Below are 17,656 nucleotides of genomic sequence, written 5' to 3' on the forward strand. Positions count from 1 at the left end.
CACTGGAGCACTCCACTATTCCGGAGGTGCTACTTATGATCGTATTCTTTTGTGTACATATATATTTGGGCACGACGGGGTCCTGTCCCGTCTCTATGTCTCGTATTCTAGTAGAGGCTCGTAGATACGTATGTGTAGGTAATAGATGTCCCATGATGATTATATTATGCTTTCGTATAGCATTTTGGTAGCCGTGAGGGCTTATGTCTATAGATATGTGTTGTTTTAAAGATTGTATATGTTCAGGGTGAGTATGATGATTAGCCTAATGAGCGGTGCTCGGTAGTTAGCTCCGGGTACCCGTCATGGCCCCTAGTTGGGTCGTGACAATTTTGAAAAGCATAATGGGGAGAAATGAAAAATGTCGGCAAGTCTTGAACGAATTGTGAGAAGAAGTTTAACATGGAGATGATGAAACTATCCAAAAGGTGTATCTCACTATGGATGAATTTTTACAAGATTTGGATGACTCTCACAATGAAGAAAACTTGATAAAATGGAACTTTTTTGCCAAGATTGGCTAATGAATCAAGCTCAACAACTTGGAGTCTATGGGGATCAGCGTGAAGGCACTGCACGAATGATGGGAGAATTTCTAAAAATGCATGTTGAGCAAAGTCAAGAAGTGGAGCTACTTGAAATTGCTATCCGAAAATTGGAGGCCGAATTGAATGCAAAGATTGAAGCATGTGATGCTCAATATCAAAGGGCCATGGATTATAGTTCTGAGTTGGTTTCCAGTGAACAAGAGGTCAATATTGATTTTCATGAGTTAATGGTGAATTGCCAACCGACCAACCAAAAAATAATGCAAGATGCCGAGATTGAATAAATGATACTACAGTTGCATAAAAAAGTTCATGAAATGATTTTTGAAGACTCTAGTTCATTTTTGGGTGAGGATGTCAAAAGTGGAGCGAATTTGAAATTGAAGCGCATTAGACCACATTCAAACATTGTGCTTGGTTGATGATATGGAAGTTGAACTAACCGAGCCTATGGAGAATTTTGGAGATGAAGAAGAAAGCATTTTCATTTTGAAGTTTGCTATGCAGAGAAGACAAAATGACATGCCTCACTTAAAGGCTAAAAAGTGTGAAATGCGATACTCGAGAGTTGGCCTCCTTGCTTTCCTACCACCACCTCACGAGCATCACCGGAATCTTGATTCAAAGTTGGGGCACAAATTCATATCTTCCAAATGGAGGGAAAAGTTGTAAAGGTAACCGTCGTGCCGCGACGTTAAATTAAGCGCTTGGTGGGAGGCAACCCATCGTTTTTAAAATTTTAAGTCGTTTTCAAAATTTTAAATATAAGTGCTCCTTTGAGGAAAAATGTGAAAAATCTTGGCTTGTTTGGTACTAATAGAGTTAGTCTCTTGCATGTGTAATGTTGAAATGCGAATACCCCTCCAAATTTTTTGTGAAAGTTAAAAAGCAAGGTGCATAGGAAAGAATGATCTTTGTGACAAGTTTTTAGCTCATTTGGTGACTCTTTACCTACTAAGTGGGTTTACTTTGGATTATGAGATATTGCTCTAGTTGTTCTTGCTTAGGAAGTGAAATTGTTCCATCTTAACTAGTTCATATGCCATGTGTGGTGAGTATTTGTTGAATAATTCTTATGCTTACTTTTATCGTCTAGAACTTGCCCGGTTAGTCTTTCAATGCTAATTTTGATTATGTTGGTTGAAGAGATGACCTTGGGCTATCTTTGTGATTTTTGAAAAAGCCTCTTTAACCTTTCTAGCCTACCATTGCATAAATAATATTACTAGTAACCCGATTCGAGCCTATGACCTTTTCTTTGATTGTCACATTACAAGCCTTTAACCTTCTTGATGAAATTCTCTTTTTTGAACCTTCCTCCTTGAACGTGAAATTGTGAATTTGAGGCCAAAAGCCTAAGTTGGGGGTGTTAGTGTTTCTTGAGAAGTGGTGAAGGTTGGTGTTGTGAAAAAGTCAAAAGAAAGGAAGAAAATTTGAAAAATACAAAAAGGTTGCAAACTTTTTGTGCAAAAAAAAAATGTATCTTTCTGAGAAAGGAATTGGAAAAGAACAAAAACATTAGAAATCAATAAAATGGTTGCACAAAAGGAAGTTGGAATAATTGGGGAAACTAGTATGCAAAGGAAGGAGTGATGTTTTGAAATGAAGAGGAAAGTGGACAAAAGGTAGTGTGTAGCGTTCAAGAAGGGCGTAGTCACTAGTATCCCAAATACTTATCTTACCCTTCCCTAAGCCTACATTACAAGCTTAAAAAGTCCTTATGTGATCTCCAACCGAATGTTCTTGAGTTGGTGATGAATGAAAATAAGGACAAGCTTATGGTGTGATATTTGTTAGCACTAGAATTTCTTTATTGAGTGTGAGTGACTATGTGTATATGTCCCTTGTGTTATTGTTGTGAATATAGTGATTTTGAGACTTTCTTTCTTGTGAGGGCATGTGGATTACGATAGATTGGCGATGTTGAAAACTTTCAAGTTAAGTCCAATGAGCATATCTGATAAGCTAGTGGCTTTGAGTCACTTATTGAGGCTTGAGTGTTGTTGCTTGATTGTTTTGAATCTCTATTGCATGCTTGAAATTGTATTTTGAAATGAGGGAGTTATTTGGTTAAATATCACATGCTTGTAGCCTAATTGTTGGTACCAACCAAAGTCATGAGAGTTGTGCTTAGATGAAAAAAATGCGCTTTGAAAATGATAGTAGCACTACCTAAGCTTGTATTGATGGATCCTCATTGAGATTTTGGTTTTGATTTGCTTGAGGACAAGCAAAAACTTTAAGTTGGGGGTGTTGATGTGCCGTAAAATTACGGGATATTCGATGCTAATTCCTTAAGCATTTGTGACTCTTCAAGCACTTTTGGTGTTACTTTTCGTGTATTTATGTCGTTTTGTAGGATAAGATGTCCAGAGAGAATAACGGAGCAAAGTAGAGCAAAAATGGCTGAAATACGGCACATGCGAGCGGCACATGCGAGCAGCACTTGCTACAACATGTGCTGACACAGATGTTTACACAACATGCTATAGTTTGGTGCAACATGCGACTGGCATGTTGCACATGTGACACCAGATGCGAGTAGCATGTTGTGCACGCAGGGTATTTTTGTCCACAATTTGTTCCCATTTTGGAATGTTATAAATACTCTTTTAGGGTTTTGTAAAACTCATCTTTAGTCATATTTTCAAGCATGGAGTGCTAGGGTTTCATCTACACCATTGGAGGAGAAGATTGGAGCACTTTAATGAGATATTTCTTAAACCAATTCCTTGTTTTGTATTGAATTTTTAAGGGTGTAGTATTTTCTTCTTTCGCTTGAGTCTTGTTTATGATATTATTCATTATCAAGTGTTGGATTAAATCTCTTGTTATGCTTATGCACTGGATGATTTTTATTTCTAATGAAGTGGGTCTTTGACTGAGCTCGGAAGAGGAAATCTAGGTTGGAAAAGAGGAAATCTAACCCTAAGACTCGCCCATTTACTTTGACTGAGCTCGGAAGAGGAAATCTAGGTTGGAAAAGATTAATTAATAAGAATTTTGGTTATTAAACCCATCTAATAACTTGAGCTCGGAAGAGGATAGTTACTTGAGGTTAAATTGATTGTGCCTAATATCACACTCTAAGGCTTGGAAAAGCTTAGAGTGAAATTCATTGATTTTGTTGGAAGACTTTCAATGAGATTTTAGAAATCATTATCTATTAACATAAACCCGCTCTTAGTTGTAAAATTGTGAAATACATTGGATCGTTACTTGAGCGTAATTTCCTTTGTATCCAAACTTGTAGCCATTGATCATTTTACTTGCTTTCTAGTTTAGTTTTATCTTCGGTAGTTTCAAAATCAAAAATAAAAAATCTTATCAAGTGTTTGGCTTAGTGTAGAAAGTGAAAATTCCTTACTTGCTTGATCGCCTAGTATATTGTTTCTTGTGGGATTCTATCCCGACTCATAGTTGGGTAATTATATTGCATACGACTGTGTACACTTTCTCTTTGAGGAGTGGATTTGGATGTTATCACGCCCCAGGACAAATTTTTAGGAAATTCAAAATTTTGACGCCGTCAAAATAGATACACTATGTGCGCCGCCATGGGCGACATCCCACGTGACGCACCAGGCCATTTTATGACTAAAGCGGTTTTTCTCGAATTTTATAATGGCCTAACTTTGTTATATTCATTCCCACTTCGTTTTGGCCGACTTTTTGAGAGGAAACAACCCTACGGTTTCCCATAAACATATAAGGTAAGTTCTTGATCAATTCCCGTCATTACTTCATCAATCTAGCATAAAATTAACACTAGTTCATCTTCCAAAAACCCTAGATTCTTGAAACCCAAGAAAGAGAAAAAGATTCATTCAATAAGGTATGATCCTTGACTTTTCTGATGTTATTGAAAGGGTTTAGACTAGTGTGGGTTATCCTATGGATTAGAATCCATGATTGATTCATGAAGTGTTCAAGAACACATTCTAGTCATGAAAACCCTAGCTTTTGTTGGCAAGAAGGGTTTATGGGTGGAAGTATGTTAGAGTTCTAATCTCTTCTATCTAAAATTATTGTAGAATAATTGTTGGATTATGGGAAGTACACTTGAGCGGGAATTAAGGTATGTCTCTTTTGAAAACCTTCTTCGAACGTATGTCTCTTTTTGTAAACCTTGTTTTGAATGTATATCTCCTGTTAAAAAGTTCTTTATTGAATAAAAAGGTGAACTTTTCAGGCTTTTGAACTCCATTTCATGCTTTGATTGTGGTTGATGTGCGTGAGGGGATAAACCCATATTAAACCTTGATTGTATTACCCTCTATATACGTATATCAAATCATAATCGTTTTCTTCCATAAGAGATGGTCAATAAGGATGGCTAAGGGTTGGTAATAATGTTTTGATATTGAACTATGACATTGAAATCTTGGTTAAAGAAGTGTAACGTTTTCAAGACGTTCTTTGAAATGGTTTATCTTTATGATATGGCATAATGAACTTAATGCTAATTGATGGTGTGAATGCTTTGAGACAAATTGTGAATCGGCTTCTATGCTATGAACTTTATTGTTGTGTTTGGCCTAGCTACTCGAGAGGAAGGGTAGCCACTATAGATCCTAGTGTGGTAATTTCCTAGCCATTCGGGAGGAAGAGTGGCCACTACCAGGTTCGCTACCTGGAGTGCGGTTTATGCCTAGCTATTTGGGAGAAAAGACAGCCACCGAGAATTACATATTCCGGTGTGGTGCACTGTGATTAGGGAACCTCTACGGTCATCCCTTCGATGTGATTGATTCTTAGGCCTGTATTGGCATGTGTGATGTTCGTATTCTCTCATGGAACTGTTGTTGACAATCATGATCAATTTGAAAGGCATACTTGAAAGTTGTAACTTGATAAGAGGCTTTATAATTGGTTTTGATAATTCTTATTGAGATACACAAGTTGAACAACTGTTTTTATATTGATTTCACATGGGTTTCAGAACTGATTTCTGTGAGTATTATTGCACTCTATTTTTGTATTATTTATTGTCCCCGAGGCACTCACTGAGTACGAAATACTCAGGCATACCATTGTTAGTTTTGATGGTATGTTAGGTAACAGAGAAGAGTAGGTTCTTGATACTTTAGGTGCTTGGGAAGGACTTGTTGTTGCTGCTGACTTGGTAAGCCCACATGTTCATTCGTGGGACACCCTCATTATATTTATTCATTATTTTAGCATTTTAGCGGGCTGTGTCCCGATATGTTAGACAATCACCCGATATGTTAAACAATCATTCTTTATCTTAGAAGGTCCATAGTATACATTCTTGTGGGTAGTTGTCGAGTTGTTTAACTCTTGGACACGTGATACGTTTGATTTAGTTTTATAATATTAAAGACTTTCGCTAATTTAATTCGTGTATCATGATTTGATTGTATTTATTTTATAAACTGTTGGAGGTGAATACTGAACCTGGCACGTTCAAGTGTTGTTATGGCATCTTTTAGGTTTTTTCGATATTGTTCATGACGTCAGATGCCGGTCACGTCTAGGGTGGGTTTTGGGGCGTGACAAGCTTGGTATCAGAGCCTAGGTTTATACGTGTTCTAGGATATGTTTGTGTCTGTGGAGTTGTGTCTAGTGGAGTCTTCTTCATGCAGACTGGCCACCTGTATAGATGAATGACTACCAGGACATTTTAGGTGTTTCTCATTCTTCTTAATTCTAGATTGTGTTGTAGAGCTTGAACTTTCTTTAGGGTCATTCTGAAGTGATTGTTACTTGTGCTTATGGAGATGACTTTGACTCGTGTTGCAGATGCTAACCAAGTGAACTATGGTATTATGAAATGCACATTGTTGTGATGTGTAATTTAATGGATGGTACAGAGTCGCTGAAATTGTGTTGTAGGTGCTTGGTATATATGGTCGATGTAGGGTTTTGTGTTGATAAATTGAGACAGGTATAGAAACAAAAGTAGTCCTTGTTACAGGGAAAACTCTGTAGAAATCTTGTTAGGCTAAAAGGAATAATTAAGGTGTGATATGTTTCAAGTACTGGAGGTTAGGGTGAAGGGAAAAATTGAGGGTCTCTTGTAGTGAATTAAGAATTATCTTACATTGAGGTTATATTTTTATTGGGCTAAAAGATCTATACTATTTTGACGTTTAGTGGAAGAACACTATTTTAGGCTTGAAACTCGAAAACAACCGCTTGTGGGATAATGATTTAAGAAGTGATGTAGTTGATTTAGGCTTTTATTTGTTATTTTCAGATTTGGCATGAGGTAAGTAAAGCTTGAATTATGTGTTGTTAAATTAGCCTCCTTGTCGGAGGATATTGTCTACATTGATATATTGTGCGCTTCCTAGTCAAAGCATATACTTGTTGAACCTTTTGAGATCTAACTCTTGGGAGAGTGAGATGAAGGTACAAGCCCCCTTATTCGTGTTGAGACTTGAGTGTTCTAGTCGTTAGAATCCCCATGAGGACTATGTTGTTCTTAGTTGGGTGTAGATGTATTTTTATATTTCGGGGGTCATTTAGTACAAAAAAAGCTCTACTTTATGATTTTACTCGTAGGGAGGTGGCTGGAGTCTCAGATGCTGTGGTCACAGGTATTGTTACTATTTGTTCTCTTGACGCACAGTCGTTAATCGATCCAGGTTCGAAATCCTTCTTATGTGACTTCGTACTTTACCCTTGATTTAGGTAGGGAACCCGAACAATTATTGACACCCTTTTTCTATGAATACCCCTACTAGTGTCCTTGTTATCGCTTCTAGAATATATAGAGACTGCGTCATTGTAGTTAAGGGTCGTGAAATTACTTTTGATGTGTTTGAATCAGAAATAGTGAACTTTGATGTGATTTTTGGGGATAGACTAGCTTTCCGGGTGTTATCAAACTCTGGATTGCCAATCAGAAATAGTTAGGCTTGAATTTTGCTGATGGACCGTTATAGAGTGAAACAAGTGATATTGCTAAAACCTCGGGGTAGACTTATGTCGTATCTTAAGACTTGTGGGATGAACTCTAAGGGGCGTAGTTCTATCTAGTTGTTGTAGTGCCACTCAAGTCATGTTACCTTCATTTATTCCCTATTGCAGGTATGTGTTGAACCTTCTATTGCGTATTCCTGTGAAAGTTTAGATTAGAGGTATGAATCCCTCGTCCATATGTTTTGGCTTGAATGATGTATTCATTATGTGGTTAGTCGCATGTTATCTCTGAGAATGATCCTCTTTACTGAAGAACTCTTGAAATTCTGAAATTTGAGGTAGTAAAGAATCCTAGTCCATGACTTTCATTCAGGGACGAATGATCCTAAGGGGGGGGGGGGGGGGGGATAATGTAACACCCCGTGAATTAGGTTTAGGTGTGTATGTGTAAAACTAGTAATAATATGATATTTTAGCTATATTAATCCATTCGGGATGAATTTGGGTGATAAGCAGTCGTTTTGAAGTAAATCAAATAGTGAAGTTCGTAAGAGTTCTCAAACTCGTCTAAATTCAGTAGGTCTGACTTCTAATTCAGTTTCGTGAAAATAGGTTAAGAATTTGGGAAAACTTCCTTAATAAAAGTTGTAGATCTTTGAAATACCTTTCTTACGGTAGGTCTCCCAGCTCCAACGGAGCTCTGTGCTTGGAGTTATACCCATTTTACTGAACATCATCTGTGCAGTGTAAAATTAGGAGTGCGCGGCGCCCTAGGCGGCCCCCAGGACAATTTTTTACGAAATTCAAAATTTTGATGTCGTCGAAATAGATACAATATGTACGCCGTATTGGGCGACGCACCAGGCCATTTTTTGACTAAAGCGATTTTTCTCGAATTTTATAAAGGCCTAACTTTATTATATTCATTCCCACTTTGTTTTGGCCGATTTCCTTAGAGGAAACAACCCTAGGGTTTCCCCAAAACATATAAGATAAGTTCTTGATCAATTCCCATCATTACTTCATCAATCTAGCATTAAATTCACACTATTTCATCTTCCAAAAACCTTAGATTCTTGAAATCAAAGAAAGAGAAGAAGAAAGGGACGTTTGGAGACGTTGAGATTCCTTAATTAAAGTATGATCCTTGAATTTTATGATGTTATTGAAAGGGTTTAGACTAGTGTAGGTTATCCTATGGATTAGAATCCATGATTGTTTCATAAAGTGTTCAAGAACACGTTTTTGTCATGAAAACCCTAGCTTTCGTTGGTAAGAAGGGTTTATGGGTGGAAGTAGGTTAGAGTTCTAATCTCTCCTATCTAAAACTATTGTAGAATAATTGTTAGATTGTGGGAATTACGCTTGAGCGGGAATTAAGGTATATCTCTTTTGAAAACCTTCTTCGAACGTATGTCTCTTTTTGGAAACCTTGTTTTGATTGTATATCTCCTTTTAAAAAGTTCTTTATTGAATAAAAAGGTGAACTTTTCAGGCTTTTGAACTCTATTTTATGATTTGATTGTGGTTGATGTGCGTGAGGGGACAAACCGACATTAAACCTTGATTGTATTATCCTCTATATACGTATATGAAATCATAATCGTTTTCTTCCATAAGAGATGGTCAATAAGGATGTCTAAGGGTTGGTAATAATGTTTTCATATTGAACTATGACATTGAACTCTTGGTTAAAGAAGTGTAAACGTTTTCAAGACGTTCTTTGAAATGGTTTATCTTTATGATAATGAACTTTAATGCTAATTGATGGTGTGACTACTTTGAGACAAATTGTGAATCGGCTTCTATGCTATGAAATTTATTGTTGTGTTTGGTCTAGCTACTCGGGAGGAAGGGTAGCCACTATGGATCCTACTGTGGTAATTGCCTAGCCATTCAGGAGGAAGAGTGCCCACTACCGGGTTCGCTACCCGGAGTGTGATTTATGCCTAGCTATTTGAAAGGAAGGATAGCCACCGAGAATTACATATTCCGGTGTGGTGAACTGTGATTAGGGAACCTCTACGGTCATCCCTTCGATGTGATTGATTCTTAGGCCTGTATTGGCATGTGTGATATTCCTATTCTCTCATGGAACTGTTGTTGACAATCATGATCAATTTGAAAGGCATACTTGAAAGTTGTAACTTGATAAGAGGCTTTATAATCGGTTTTGATAATTCTTATTGAGATATACAAGTTGAACAACTGTTTTTATATTGATTTCACATGGGTTTCAGAACTGATTTCTTTGGGTATTATTATACTCTATTTTTGTATTACTTATTGTGCCTGAGGTACTCACTGAGTACGAAGTACTCAGGCATACCATTGTTATTTTTTATGGTATGTTAGGTAACGAAGAAGAGCAGGTTCTTGATACTTTAGGTGCTTAGAAAGGACTTGTTGTTGCTGCTGACTTGGTGAGCCCACATGTTCATTCATGGAACACCCTCATCATATTTATTAATTGTTTTAGCATTTCAGCAGGCTGCGTCCCGATATGTTAGACCATCATTCTTTATCTTAGAAGCTCCGTAGTATACATTTTTGTCGGTAGTTGTCGAGTTGTTTAACTCTTGGGCACGTGATACGTTTGATTTAGTTTTATAATATTAAAGACTTCTGCTAATTTAATTCATATATCATGATTTGATTGTACTTATTTTATAAACTGTTGGAGGTGAATATTGAGCCTAGCGCGATCCAGTGTTGTTGTTGCATCTTTTAGGTTCTTCCGATGTTGTTCATGACGTCGGATGCCGGTCACGTCTAGGGTGAGTTTTGGAGCATGTCAGATTTCCTTTTGAGTACTCTACTAGGTAGTCTATTAATCAAATGGATAGCAGTTGAAACACACCCCCCCCCCGAAAGAAATAGGAACCTTAGAATGAAAGGATAAAGCTCTAGCTAGTTCCAATAAGTGTTTATGCTTCCTCTCAACAACCCCATTTTATTGAGGGGTAGCAGTACAAATCCTTTGATGGATAATCCCCCGATAGAAAAGCAGCTTCCTGGGAACCTCTTCCCAATTCCAAAGCATTGTCTGATCTAATACATTTAACTCTGACCTCAAACTATCTTTCAACCATTGTAAGGAATGACTTTAAAACAGGAAAAACATTGCATTTAGTAGTCAAAAGAAAGGTCCAGGTTCCTCTACTATAGTCATCTACTACAGTAAGGAAATATTTGTAACCATTGTGAGTAGCATGCTTGTATGGTCCCCAAGTGTCTATATGAATAAGCTCAAAAATTCTTTTAGACCTTATTTCACTGATAGGAAAAGAATTCTTTGTTTGTTTGGCTCTAGGACATATGGCACACACATATTCAAAATTAGAAGGAAATGGAATGAAACTTAACTTTTTCATTACTTGAAAAGGCAAATTCCCAAGTCTTACATGCCAAAGCTTTACATCAGAAATAGCTGAGGTAGAAATTGGAAAATGTGAAAGACTTCCTACATGATTGGAATTGCTTCCTTCTGGTAAATTAAAAACATCATGATTGGTTAAAACCTTAGGACTGGAAAATCTAGGTTGCAAAAGATAAAGTCCACCTCTGACTTCACCAAAAACTTCTACCTTCTTCAAAGAAAGGTCCTGCAAGAGACACTTTGAAATGGTGAAAAAGATATAATAATGGAGTTGAACACATAGTTTGTTTACTGAAATTAGATTGTATTTAAAATCAGGGACATGAAGCACATTCTTAAGAGTAAGATTGGGCTGAATAGGTACATTTCCTGTATGTGTGACACTTAACCTAAAAGAGTTAGGCAAAGTAATGTTTATAGGAATAGGAAGTGCAATTAAAGAAGAAAAGGATGATGAATCAGAACACATGTGCTCAGAAGCACCTGATTTTATTATCCAAGTTTTAGTATCATAAACAGACAAACATATTCCTAAATATTTAAGTACTGTACCAGCAACAACATTAGCATTAATCTCTAAACTAGATCCCACTGTTTGCCCCATCTGAAATTTTATGAACATTTGTGCAATTTTTGTGCACTGTTCCTTGCTGAAATGTTGGCTGCTATTGATTACATCACTGTTTGCTCCCTTAGTGCTTTGAATCTCCTCAACACTTATTGCAGTATTTGCTTTGACTTGTCCTGGATATTCTTTCGAATTAGTAAACTCAAAGACTTTAGGGTAACCTATGAGCCTATAACAGTCATCCTCAACATGTCCTGTTTTGAAACAATTTGTACAACTCACATTTAGGTTATACTTTGATTTTCTCCCTTTGAATTTTCTTGATGCATTTCTTGATTTCTGAGAATGTCCACTAGGTCCATAGCCACCAGGTTTTTGAGTTTGATATCCAACTCTGTAAGGTTGAATTGGTTGATTTCCAAACCTGTGAGGTTGAGTTGGTTGTCTTTGAATGCTCTTCCCTTTGTTTGCTACCATGAATGAAGCTGAGTCAATAGGAAACTGTGCATTAGCATAAACTTCCCTCTGACTTTCATCTTGTAAGAGAAGGGAATAAGCATAGTCCATCTCAGGCAAAGGATTCATCATCGAGATGTTTCCTCTGCCTGTGCATAAACATCATTCAATCCCATCAAAAATTGTATTAATCTCTGATCCTGCATTGATTTTGTCAACTTTCTCTTCCCATCACAAATGCATTTACAAGTGCACACCATATATGAGTTTAAAGAATCTAGTTCATCCAATATTCTTTTAATCTTTGTGAAGTATCCTGATATGTCTACAGATCCTTACACTAACACACTTAGTTCCTTTTGTAGGTGAAACAACCTTGCCCCATTTGATTTTCCAAATCTGTGTTTAAGGCTATCCCAGAGTTCTTTAGCTGATTTTGAAAAGATTACACTGTCCGTAATATTTTGGGACAATGAGTTCAACAACTAAGCAGTGACCATGTCATTACATAAGCTCCACTGCTCAAAATCAGGAGAGTCCAGATCTAGGGTCTTACAAGTCCCATTGATGAAGCCTAGTTTCTTCTTTGCTGAAAGAGATATCAGCACAAATCTCTTCCATCCTGGGAATCCCTTGCCATCAAATATGGTGCTTACAAGGTTCATCCTAGGAGTGTCTGAAGAATGAAGATAAAAAGGGCTACTGGAATCAACTTGCGTGGTATTTCCAGTTTGTGAAGGTGTGGGGTCTGTAATTCTTTCAGGCATGTTGAAATGAGATTGATTGATTCAGGAAAATTAAAGACAAATGAGTTGGATCGAGCTCACTGCTCTGATACTATGAAAGAACTTGAAGAGGAGATTTAGAAATTTTCCTTGTATTCAATCAATTCATCTGTACAATGCAACCACTGATTTATACAAATTTTTAGGGGCTGGAATGCTAAATTCCTATACGGGGCTGGAATGCTAAATTCCTATACTATGTAACTAACTAATTATCATTTTGTACAGCTCATAAAAGAATCAAAAGTGCCATTTTTTCTATGTAATTATGTACACAATAAATATCCTATGTATCCTCATCATGTGGGTCTTTGTATTTCTGCTGATAGAAGTGTGTTTGTTGAGGCCCAATAACTTGAGAATGGTCCAATGCTTTCATCCGTTGACAAAGGCCCAATCTGCCTAGTCTGTTCTTCTTTGTTTTTATTCTTCGACAAAATCAAAGGTGAACTTCCTAAGACTTTGTTTTCTTTCTTCGATTCATCAATATTAAATCCTCCATTGTTGATGTGTGATGAAGATGAAGGTAAAGTGAAGGAAGTTTCTCCAACACACTATATTAGTTGAAATCAATAAAACATACTTTAAAAGTTGTGTATCCACTAAGAATTTCTTGAACTTGTCAATTCAATAATTAATAATAAAGATAAAATAGGTATGAAATAATAAATTATCTCTTGATTTTTCAAACTAGGTAAATAAAAATAAATAACTATGTTTAGTATACAGGATAAGTAAAAATATACGGAGCGAGTAGTAATAATGAAACAACTTTAGCAAACGCGTCCACTGTAGAAGATATGAGCCTTGGTCCCATTATGTGATTTGACCATGAAAAGTGACTTAAATTAAAAAAATTTAGGTGTTTTTAAGTCAAAATAGCTTTTAAGTAATTTTATAGTGTTTGAATAAAATTAAAAAGTATTTTTAAGCATTTATTTTTAAGCTAAAATGACAAAAATAAGCCAAAAATCATAAGTTAGAATTTATAACTTATGATTTTTGGCTTATAAGTCAAAAGTTATAAGTCAATCCAAACGGGCTCTAAATGCTGCTTAATCAAAGAACACGAGAATAAGCGAAGCCTGATTAGGAATTTCAAAGATACTAATTAGCCCTCAAAAGTTGGCCATATGAACCATTGCTAATTCTTTGTGAACAATGTGATCGATAAATGGTAGAGCAATGAATTTGATCAGATGACTCTTTTTCCTGCAACTCACCTAACTACTTCATTGTTTGTTGACTTACGATCAAATTCTACCGTTATCAATGTTATATTTGATGAATTAGAACTCATTAAATTACTGATTTTCGACTTCTCTATCATCCACCAATATAATAATATAGCATGGATTGAGGTTATTTGTCCAGAACTTGTCAAGATCGGAGGTTATTGTCCGTTATACCCTTGCAGAGAGAAATTGGTCAAAATGTCAAATTTCTCTTTAGTCATTCCATTGTCCTTACCATTGTTTTAAAAGGCAGTGTCAGGACTCGCCCCGAGGCTCGCCTCGGGGCAGGGCAGTGGCAAAACGCCCTGGGGCTAACGTGCGGGACTTAGTTACTATGAGGCTTATGCCCTAAGCGTCCAACCGTACGCCTTAAACACGCCTAACGTCCAACGCCCGGGGCTCGCCTAACAGTTCATACACAAATTATATTTTAAATTCCTTAATTAAAATCATCCACCCTCATAATTGTTTAACAAAATAATGATACTTAATAGTTTTTCATCTATAGAAATAGAAGATTGGGTGTAACTCATATAACAAGTCGTAGTATTGGATATTTACTATTTGAGAACGTCGTGAGGGTGAATATCACTTATTTTAAAAAAAAAAACATATAGCGGAATTGTACATTTTCACTTGTCATTGGTCATAAGTCCTATGTATCAGAATTATCATATAATTTTATTTTTTGTTCATGAAGAAGTTATGTTTTAATTGTAATATTGATAAATTTTATTGATTATTTTCTTATAGGGAGATAAAATGAATAGTATGATAGTAATAGTGTTTTAATAAACTGTGTTTTTTTTCCGTGTTTGAAAGTTAAAATGTTAGAATTATTTTGTATTTCATAATAGCTTTTATTTCATTGTATTGTTTATACTTGTAATATTATGTTATATATAATTATAAGTTATAAGCGGTGTATAATGGGCTTTGATCATTTTTTTTGTAAGGATCAAGCGCGCGCGCTCTCTCTCTCTCTCTCTCTCTCTCACACACACACACACACACACACACACACACATATATATATATATATATATATATATATATTTCATTTATTTACGGTTTTCTTTTATTTTTTTAATGTAATTTTACCTATTTAAAAATATTTATTGTAATTATATTATTTTAAGAAATACTAAAAATTAAATACCCATGGGGCTTACGCCCCGTGCCTCGAGGCTTACACCTCGTCGAGGCGTATGTAAAATGCCCCACCTTATGCTCCCGCCTTTTAAAACACTGGTCCTTACTCTTTAGTCATATCACTACATAGTAAAACGAGTCCAACAAACTTTAAATATGTTTACAAAGGGCGCGAAATCCATCGGTTCTCCTTCCTCATTTACATCACATTTCATATTTGTGCTCCTCCTCTTTCTTCATTTCTTTTTTGTTTGAGAGATTAATTCATGTATTTATACTTTATATTAAATTTATACATGAAAAACATTAAATTAAAAATAATAAATATCATGGTAACAAAAGTGTAAATATTATTATTTGTATTTATTACACTATTTGATTATCTTTATTAAATATCAAATATTAATATATACACTTTTATGACCATGGTATTCATTATTTTTAGTTTAGGCCAGAGGACTTTTTGACAAAGGTTAATGATAATATTAACTTTTAAAGTTACAGTTTAAAAGTCATGGTGTTTAATTAATTAAGGTAATTTTTATGGCTTAGAAAAGGTTGTTAATAATAATAGTTATACATAATATGAGGTAGCTAGGATAAATTAATTGAGGATGATAGTTTTATTTAAAAAGTTGATAATAGTTAAAGTATAGGTTGATCATAGTTAATCAAATAATGTAGTAACGTCTAGTATTAATACATACTTAACCAAATTTTAGTTTTATCATATATTTATATAATAACCAAAATCTGGCATTTATATATTAAAAAATTAATTTATAATATTTATATTTAATATAATGTTGTTAGTATGTCTCTCAAATGGTCTCCGCCAATCGATCGACTACAGATAGTCGATCTATCAGCGGAGATCATTTGAGAGACTCAGTCCTATTATCTGTCTATGCTGACCGATCGATAATCAGCGAAAACCATTTGACAGCCTCAATCCTATTATTTGCTTTGGTCGGTCTATCTAATTGTGTTAAGGACTTTATTCATGCTAATTTCTTAGGTATAATTTTGATATATATTAAATATAATTAAATAGCATAATAATTTTGACTTGATTAATATCACATTATTTTAAAAAACTAAAACATTTAATCATTTCCTATTTTAAATCATGAACTTTAAAATTTATATAAACGTGTCAACCTTTTGCTGAAATTCCTTCAGATCTTCGAGGACCTGAAAAATGGAGAATACAACTAGTGAATTTTGTAAACCATATAAAACAATTCCATAAAAAATGGAGAATGCAACTAGTGAATTCCATGCTTACATTGACAACCACCTTCTTCAATGCCTCCGAACTCAGCACCTTGTACGGAGGGGCTCAATTGTGCGGAATTCTGTGATTCTGGTATATCTTTGTCCACGATCTCATCTGGTAACTCCGTCAAATTGGCAACTCCCAATTCATCATCTGTTGGAACCATGTCGGTAAAAATCAATCACCAACAAAAACAATTAAATGTAAAACTCACCAGTTAGCCGGTGTATAAAAAATAATGTTTGAAATGTGTTTGATATTGTATGAAATCTGTATGTATTGAGTTGAAACTTATATTATTACCTAATTACCATATGTTCTAAACATCCCATTCTTCAGAAAGTCGAAGTACACTACATCTGGAGTCTTTTGCCAACTCAGAATGCGGGGGACGCGATTTTCAATATAGGTTAACTGAGGTTCAACCTTCGGGCAACACTCAAAGAACCATACTAGAATGATAAGTGAAAAACTACCAAACCTATAGCATAGTGGATCATGGTCCAACCGGTGACTGACAGAAGCCAGCAACTACTTAAAACAATCGTTGCCCTGTGAATAATGTATGTACTTGCCACTCTCAACCAAGTCGGAGTGTAACTTGGTGAAAAACGTTGACTTACTCTCGGTTGAGAATAAAAATATGTTGAATCAAAGTTGTCGGGGATTATTTTTGACTTACTAGATTTCATCTCTTTTCCTTTCTTTTTTGCATCTTTTCGGGTAGTAGATTTTTCTTGAACTATGATACGAATCAGATTTGGTCTATCATGTTTGAGTTTTGTCCTGCGGCTTTGTTTGATGGGGGAGATTTCTCACCCACACAACCTTTCTTAACCAGAGTTTGAGTAATGCATGCAAGTCAAAGCTTGGTTCCGGCCCTATTTTAGAGCTTGTTGAAGCTGCAATTCTATGGCTTTTACGTGGAATAGAATTTATTGACCTTTTTTTACTCATTGTTTCGTACAACAATAGAACCCAAAACACAATAAACTATGAAACCATGTTTAGAAAAAAATAAAAAATAAAAAAAATAACAACGTATGTTCTAATGGGGCTAACACTCCGGAAATGAAAAATGCCAAAATAGGAACAAGGATGGATAATATTAGAAATGCCCAAAAAAAAAAAAAATCATATTCGTAAAGCAGAAACATAAACGCACTCCTATGAACGTGGAAAATATACCAATTCAATTGGTCGATTTGAATTAGAATTGTTAAGTCATCCATAACTATCTAGTCAAAACACGAATTCATTTTGATCGAATCACCTAGTTTGCTTTGTTTATTGATTTATTGTAGGACATATCTCATTGCAAGATTCATCGACTGGAATCCGATTTTATTTTCTTTATGCTTATTTC

Source organism: Lycium barbarum, chromosome 4, assembly GCF_019175385.1.
Source record: "Lycium barbarum isolate Lr01 chromosome 4, ASM1917538v2, whole genome shotgun sequence".
Classification (NCBI taxonomy): domain Eukaryota; kingdom Viridiplantae; phylum Streptophyta; class Magnoliopsida; order Solanales; family Solanaceae; genus Lycium; species Lycium barbarum.